Genomic DNA, 8,676 nt, shown 5'->3' on the forward strand with positions numbered 1-8,676 from the left:
CATCTCATAGCATAGATAGATAAAAAAACTAGTCCAACACGATAAACACTATGGTGCAACTAGATAAAAACTACGGTGCAACTAGAACCTACTCCGAGTCGTCCTCATCATCATTCTCTTGGTGTCGTCCGAGGTATCTAGCCACGCGTCTTCCCAACGAGGGTCGTCTGAGTCGAAAAACGACTCCCCGCCTGCGTTAACAAGATCGCACTATGCCTCTCTGAGTGCCTTCCGCCGACGCATGTCCGCCCGCTCCGCACGACGCCTTGCCATCCTCTCTGCCTAGAAGGCGTTCTCGTCGGTGACATCCGGCGGGTAGCGCTGGCGCGACTCCGCCATGGCTCGCTCGTTCGCCTCGGCGATGAGGAGGTGGCGCTGCTGCCGACGGTGTTCCTCACAGTCCTGGTCTATTATAAGACTAGGCAGAGGGGCGCTGGGATGCACCTCCTAGCACGTCCAGACGTCGTGGAAGTTCATCTGTGCGAGAGGCCTCTAGAGGCGTCATGCCGCCGCGTCGTACACGCGGGCGGCCTCGTGCGCGGTCTCGAACATGCCGAGGCCGAGGCAGACATCGCCGGACCGAATCTCAACGTAGAAGGCGTCAGAGGGGCGCTTGCGGACGCCGCGATAGCCCGGAGATCCCCGATGGTGCGGCGGCATGGTGGCGCGTCGGTGACGGGGCGAGGAAGCGGCAGAGGAATCATAGGAAGCGGGGAGAGAGCGCGTGGCAATGTGGATAGCGATGGGAGGCCGCGTGGCGGCTGCAACAATTTATAGGAGCGCCGGAAGCGGTGCACCAAATCTAGCGCGCGACCTACCGCTTTTTCCCCCACGCGCAATTCTTTACCGTACCTCGGAGTTTCCCGCCTCCGCTGGAGCGTGCAAAAATGTCCCTCACGCGGTAAAATGGAAGTTTACCGTGCGCATGGGGTTTTTGTTGCCGCTGTTGAGCACCTCCAGCCACGCCCCCAACAGGCCCCCAGGCCATTTTTTCCCACCAGCACCCGAAAAATGGCCCAGTCGCGCCCCCAGGAGCCTGTTTTTTGCTGGTTTGGGCCGAAACTGGCGCCGGCGGACCCAGGGCGAACCCGGCGCATTGGGGGTGCCTGAGGGCGCTAGGGAAAGCGTTTTTGAAGAGAACGAGAATGGGCCCGCTGAGTCAGCGACATGCCGCTTCATCGTCCTCATCACCTCGGTTCCCGCGGGAATCAATGCCAGGGCTACCGCACCGGTCAGCCTCCATTGATGCCTCACGGGCGGCACAGTGAAGGTGTCGCGATGCGCGTCCTGTCCCGCTCCCACCACATGTTGCCCGGCATGCAGGTGCTGCAACGCGCGTCCCGCTCACCGCCCCGCCTCGGCTATAAAAGCGGACCTCCCCGTTAGTGAATACCACAGTCGCCACAACACGCCTTCTCTCGCCTCGTCTTCCCCTAGAAGCCACCTCTCTCCCTTTGCCCCCCCCCCGGCCCGCCCACGAGCATGGTTGAGCGGTACCCCAGCGACTCCACGGCGGTGAATGGCTTCGGCCGACGCCATCTCCACGAGGACGAGGTGCTCCTCCTATACGAGGCCGACTATCCGGTGCCCCCAGACATGCGGGTGCCGGGCTTGTGGAAGTAGAGCATCGGCGGCATCCCGGTACCGCCGGTGCCCACCGGGGCTGAACGGCGGGCCGAGATCGCCCGCATCCGTTCGTCATTGACGGAGGCATAGCAGAACGAGCCGAGGTACGCTGCCAACAACCACACGCTGTGGACGATGTACTTCGAGCGCCACCGCGGAGACCAAATCGCCTCCACCAACGACATCATCACCCGCGGCCGCCTCAATGCCGAAGGGTGGCGCGAGTGGTGGGGCATTCTGGCCGCACCCTCGAGGTCGTTCTCGACCACATCGAGACCGGCAACATGCCGTGTCTCGAGTACCCACCGCGCCTGTCATTCTCTCACCGTCGTGGCAACTCCTAGACGCCGCGACGAATGGATGAGGCGGGGACCTCCTCATCGTCAGGCTCTGGCTCGCCGGCGCTCCGCCCCGTCAAGCCGGAGCCGGAGGAGACGCCGCTTCGGCGCTGCACCCGCAGCGGTGCCCTCGTCATCAACGAGCGCGGTCGCCCCTCCTTCCCGCGTTCCCTCCGCCTTGTCCGGCCGAAGCCCGAGCTGGGGCTGCTCCCCATGAAGCTAGAGCACGCGGAGATGGCCGCCGATGATGAGACCGCCCTCAAGTGGGCGAAGGCGGATTAGGTACGTGAGCAGGTGCTCCGCCAGCGACGAGCGTACGCGGAGCTCTAGGCCCGGCGCCGCGGACGCGAGGAGGGCGGCAGCGTCGTCCTCGACTGCGACGACGAGGACGAGCCCGAGCCGTCCAACCCCCCACGCGTCGGTGACCCTGGGTAGCGGTGCAGTAGGGACTATAGGGGAACATAGTAATTTCAAAAAAATCCTACGCACACGCAAGATCTATCATGGTGATGCATAGCAAAGAGAGGGGAAGAGTGTTATCCATGTACCCTCATAGACCGTAAGCGGAAGCGTTATGACAACGCGGTTGATGTAGTCGAACGTCTTCACGATCCGACCGATCCTAGCACCGAAGGTATGGCACCTCCGCGATCTGCACACGTTTAGCTCGGTGACGTCCGACGAACTCTAGATCTAGCTGAATGTCGAGGGAGATTTTCGTTAGCACGACGGCGTGATGACGGTGATGATGAAGCTACCGGAACAGGGTTTCGCCTAAGCACCACTACGATATGACCGAGGTGGATTATGGTGGAGGGGGGCACCGCACACGGCTAAGACAATTGTCAACTTGTGTGTCTATGGGGTGCCCCCCTCCCCCGTATATAAAGGAGTGGAGGAGGGGGAGGGCCGGCCCTCTATGGCGCGCCCTGGAGGAGTCCTATTCCAACCGGGAGTAGGATTCCCCCTTCCCTAGTTGGACTAGGAGAGGAAGAAAGGGGGAGGAAGGAGGAAGGAAAGGGGGGCCGGCCCCCCACCCAATTCGGATTGGGCTTGGGGGGCGCGCCCCCTCCTAGGCTTCCTTCTCCTCTCTCCCACTATGGCCCAATAAGGCCCATATACCTCCCGCGGGGTTCCGGTAACCTCCCGGTACACCGGTAAATGCCCTAACTCACCCGGAACCATTCCGGTGTCCAAACATAGTCATCCAATATATCGATCTTTACGTCTCGACAATTTCGAGACTCCTCACCATGCCCGTGATCACATCCGGGACTCCGAACAACCTTAGGTACATCAAAACACATAAACTCATAATACCGATCGTCATCGAACGTTAAGCGTGCGGACCCTACGGGTTCGAGAACTATGTAGACATGACCGAGACTCATCTCCGGTCAATAACCAATAGCGGAACTTGGATGCTCATATTGGTTCCTACATATTCTACAAAGATCTTTATCGGTTAAACCGCATAACAACATACGTTGTTCCCTTTGTCATCGGTATGTTACTTGCCCGAGATTTGATCGTCGGTATCATCATACCTAGTTCAATCTCGTTACCTGCAAGTCTCTTTACTCGTTCTGTAATGCTACATCCCGTAACTAACTCATTTAGTCACATTGCTTGCAAGGCTTATAGTGATGTGCATTACCTAGAGGGCCCAGAGATACCTCTCCGATACACCGAGTGACAAATCCTAATCTTGATCTATGCCAACTCAACAAACACCATCGGAGACACCTGTAGAGCATCTTTATAGTCACCCAGTTACGTTGTGATGTTTGATAGCACACTAAGTGTTCCTTTGGTATTTGGGAGTTGCATAATCTCATAGTCATAGGAACATGTATAAGTTATGGAGAAAGCAATAGTAGTAGACTAAACGATCATCGTGCTAAGTAATAGGATGGGTCAAGTCAATCATATCATTCTCTAATGATGTGATCCCGTTCATCAAATGACAACTCTTTGTCTATGGCTAGGAAACCTAACCATCTTTGATCAACGAGCTAGTCAAGTAGAGGCATACTAGTGACACTCTGTTTGTCTATGTATTCACACATGTACTAAGTTTTTGGTTAGTACAATTCTAGCATGAATAATAAACATTTATCAAGATATAAGGAAATATAAATAACAATTTTATTATTGCCTCTAGGGCATATTTCCTTCAGTCTCCCACTTGCACTAGAGTCAATAATCTAGATTACATTGTAATGATTCTAACACCCATGGGGTCTTAGTGCTGATCATGTTTTTCTCGTGAGAGAGGCTTAGTTAACGGGTCTGCAACATTCAGATCCATATGTATCTTGCAAATCTCTATGTCTCCCTCCTTGACTTGATCGCGGTTGGAATTGAAGCATCTCTTGATGTTCTTGGTTCTCTTGTGAAATCTAGATTCCTTTGCCAAGGCAATTGCACCAGTATTGTCACAAAAGATTTTCATTGGACCCGATGCGCTAGGTATGACACCTAGATCGGATATTAACTCCTTCATCCAGACTCCTTCATTCGCTGTTTTCGAAGCAGCTATGTACTCCGCTTCACATGTAGATCCCGCCACGACGCTCTGCTTGGAACTGCACCAACTGAGAGCTCCACCATTTAATAAAAATACGTATCCGGTTTGTGACTTAGAGTCAGCCGGATCAGTGTCAAAGCTTGCATCGACGTAACCATTTACGACGAGCTCTTTGTCACCTCCATAAACGAGAAACATATCCTTAGTCCTTTTCGGGTATTTCAGGATGTTCTTGACCGTTGTACAGTGATCCACTCCTGGATTACTTTGGTACCTCACTGCTAAACTAATAGCAAGGCACACATCAGTTCTGGTACACAGCATTGCATACATGATAGAGCCTATGGCTCAAGCATAGGGAACATCTTTCATTTTCTCTCTATCTTCTGCAGTGGTCAGGCATTGAGTCTGACTCAACTTCACACCTTGTAACACAGGCAAGAACCCTTTCTTTGCTTAATCAATTTTGAACTTCTTCAAAATTTTATCAAGGTATGTGCTTAGTGAAAGTCCAATTTAGCGTCTTGATTTATCTCTATAGATCTTGATGCCTAATATATAAGCAGCTTCACAGAGGTCTTTCATTGAAAAATTCTTATTCAAGTATCCTTTTATGCTATTCAGAAATTCAGTATCATTTCTGATCAGCAATATTTCATCCACATATAATATCAGAAATGCTACAGAGCTCCCACTCACTTTCTTGTAAATACATGCTTCTCCAAAAGTCTGTATAAAACCATATGCTTTGATCATACTATCAAAGCATATATTCCAACTCCGAGAGGCTTGCACCAGTCCATAAATGGATCGCTGGAGCTTGCACACTTTGTTAGCACCTTTTGGATCGATAAACCTTCTGGTTGCATCATATACAACTCTTCTTTAAGATATCCATTAAGGAATGCAGTTTTGACATCCATTTGCCAAATTTCATAATCATAAAATGTGGCAATTGCTAACATGATTCGGATGGACTTAAGCTTTGTAGACAGTAACATTACCGTCAGCGCCAGTCTTCTTCTTGAAGAACCATTTATTCTCTATGGACTACCGATCATCGGGCAAGTCAACCAAAGTCCACACTTTGTTCTCATACATGGATCCCATCTCAAATTTCATGGCCTCAAGACATTTTGCGGAATCTGGGCTCATCATCGCTTCCTCATAGTTCACAGGTTCGTCATGGTCAAGTAACATGACCTCCAGAACAGGATTACCGTACCACTCTGGTGCGGATGTTACTCTGGTTGACCTACGAGGTTCAGTAGTAACTTGATCAGAAGTTTCATGATCATCATCATTAGCTTCCTCACTTACTGGTGTAGGAATCACTGGAACTGATTTCAGTGGCGAACTACTTTCCAATAAGGGAGTAGGTACAATTACCTCGTCAAGTTCTACTTTCCTCCCACTCACTTCTTTCGAGAGAAACTCCTTCTCTAGAAAGGATCCATTCTTAGCAACGAATATCTTGCCTTCGGATCTGTGATAGAAGGTGTACCCAACAGTCTCCTTTGGGTATCCTATGAAGACACATTTCTCCGATTTGGGTTCAAGCTTATCAGGTTGAAGTTTTTTCACATAAGCATAGCAGCCCCAAACTTTAAGAAACGACAACTTGGGTTTCTTGCCAAACCACAGTTCATAAGGTGTCGTCTCAACGGATTTTGATGGTGCCCTATTTAACGTGAAAGCAGCTGTCTCTAAAGCATAACCCCAAAATGATAGCGGTAAATCAGTGAGAGACATCATAGATTGCACCATATCTAATAAAGTGCGGTTACGACGTTCAGACACACCATTACGTTGTGGTGTTCCAGTTGGCGTGAGTTGCGAAACTATTCCGCATTGTTTCAAATGAAGACCAAACTCATAACTCAATTTTCTTGTTATGATGATTTTCCACTTGACTCTAAAATTCTTTGAACTTTTCAAATGTTTCAGACTTATGTTTCATCAAGTAGATATACCCATATCTGCTCAAATCATCTTCATCTCCTTCAACTCTTCTAGTCCAAGCTTGTAAGGACGTTTGCAAACAGGTTCCGTGCCAGGCTCAGGATCAATGACGAATTCAACTGGCCGGTGAGGAGGCATTCCTGGAAGCTCTTTTGGAAAGATGTCTTGATATTCACAAACGACTGGAATCTGAGAGATGGCATTCAACTCGCCCTTCTCATTAAGAGAAAACAGTCAAATGGTATCATCACGAGCGACAAAGACGATCACATCCTCAGACGAGTGTGTCAATTGAATCTGCCTGGCAGCACAATCAAGCTGAGCCTTGTGCTTAGAAAGCGAGTCCATGCCGAGAATTAGATCAATATCCGAGTTACCAAGAACAATTGGAGAAGCCAAAAATTTGTAGTCACCCATCTTGATAGAAACATCCGGAACCATGGAATTAGTGTTCATGCGTTTACCCGATGAGACAACTGCTAACGGACTAGGCAAAACTTGGAAAGCCAACTCATGCTTAGATGCAAATGGTCTTGAGATGAAACTAAGTGATGCACCAGTGCAAAAAGAACTTTTGCAGGAATATCATTAACAGGAAAGTTACCCATGATCACTTCTGAAGAGTCCTCTGCCTGAGTTGCGTTCATCATGTTGACCTTTGCAAACTTGGGATTATGCTTGACCACTGCATTGCTGGCAGATCTCACAGGAGGAGGAGGCGGAAGACGCCTCTGGTTGAAGCATTTGTTTGCATAGTGACCCTTCTGCTGACACTTGCTGCACGTCACCTCTGAGAGCGTACGGTGATAAGGAGAACTTGACCTTGGAGCATGAGACTGCGGTTTGTTCTGAAAGCCTGGGTTGGGTGGGTGGGAAGATCCATTGCCACCTTTGCTCTTCTGCTGATAAGGCTGACGGAACGGAGGAGGAGGAGGCAACCAGTACTTTTGCTGCTTAGCTGCCACTTGAGTTGAAGAAGAAGAAGAGTTGCATCCCTGACTCTCTTCTTAGAAGCATCGCACTTGATCTGAGCAGCCTCCTACTTTAGTGCCATGTTGTAGAACTCATCATACTGTTTTGGCTCAAAAAGCACAAGAGCTAGTTGCAGATCTTCTCTGAGGCCACCTCTGAATTGATAAGTCATGCTCTTCTCATCAGGGACGTCTTGTTTGGCGAAGCGAGCGAGCCTCTGGAACATGATGTTGTATTGGTAAACAGACATACTACCTTGCTTCAGATTGCGAAACTCCTCACGCTTACTCTCAACAACACTTTGAGGAATGTGGTGAGCTTTGAAGTCTCGGCGGGAATCATCCCAGGTAATCACACGACCTCCTCTGGAATCTTTGTATTGTTGATACCACTCGGCAGCTTGGTCTTTGAGTTGGAACGAAGCAAACTTGACAAAGTCCTCAGGCCTGACGTTGCTACACTCAAAATGTTTGCAGATATCCACGAGCCAATCGTCAGCATTTGTGGCCTCGACATAGTTACTGAAAGACTTCGGCTGGTTTGCAAGGAACTGGTTGAGGGTAGCAAACTGAGCTTGATTGTTGCCATGGCCTTGATTTCCTTGGTTACGCTCTTGCAAGAGTTGCATAAGCATCTGCGTGTTGGCGTTGGTGGCGGCCATCATAGCTTGCCATGCCTCCGGAAGTGGAGGTGGTGGTGGAGGTTCCGGATTCTGACGCATTGGAGGAGCCATCCTGAAGAGGGTGACATCCGTTAGCATCTTGAAAGACATATATTCAAGTGAATCAATGGATCGAAATTGCAACACATAGCCTTAACATTCAAACAAGAATGAATGAATGAATTCCAAAGTAAATGATCGCACTTCCATAAAGTTGAGAAGCCACTTAGATATAGGTAGATGAATAAAACAATAAGGTACGGATATGAACAAATAATTGGTAAGGATTACCCAATCACAAACCAAATATCTGCGGAAGAAAAACTAGAGCTACATGAATTCACACCTATGAAACTCCCGAAACTTTCCGGTTATGCAATCAGGTGTTGGGGATACAGGGGAAGCATAATATCTCACCCAAAACTAGAAAATCCTACATCCAGCTGTATCTATCCTTCAACACATAACCAAGAAACCTTCGGACATCATTTACCTCAACCTTCGAAGAGCATCCGTTATACGAGTTATGGCAATACTCCCAAAATCCCGCCCCAGTACTGGGTGGCATCGAGGTTATCTCACCAACA

This window comes from Triticum aestivum, chromosome 7A, assembly GCF_018294505.1.
Source record: "Triticum aestivum cultivar Chinese Spring chromosome 7A, IWGSC CS RefSeq v2.1, whole genome shotgun sequence".
In the NCBI taxonomy this organism is placed as follows: domain Eukaryota; kingdom Viridiplantae; phylum Streptophyta; class Magnoliopsida; order Poales; family Poaceae; genus Triticum; species Triticum aestivum.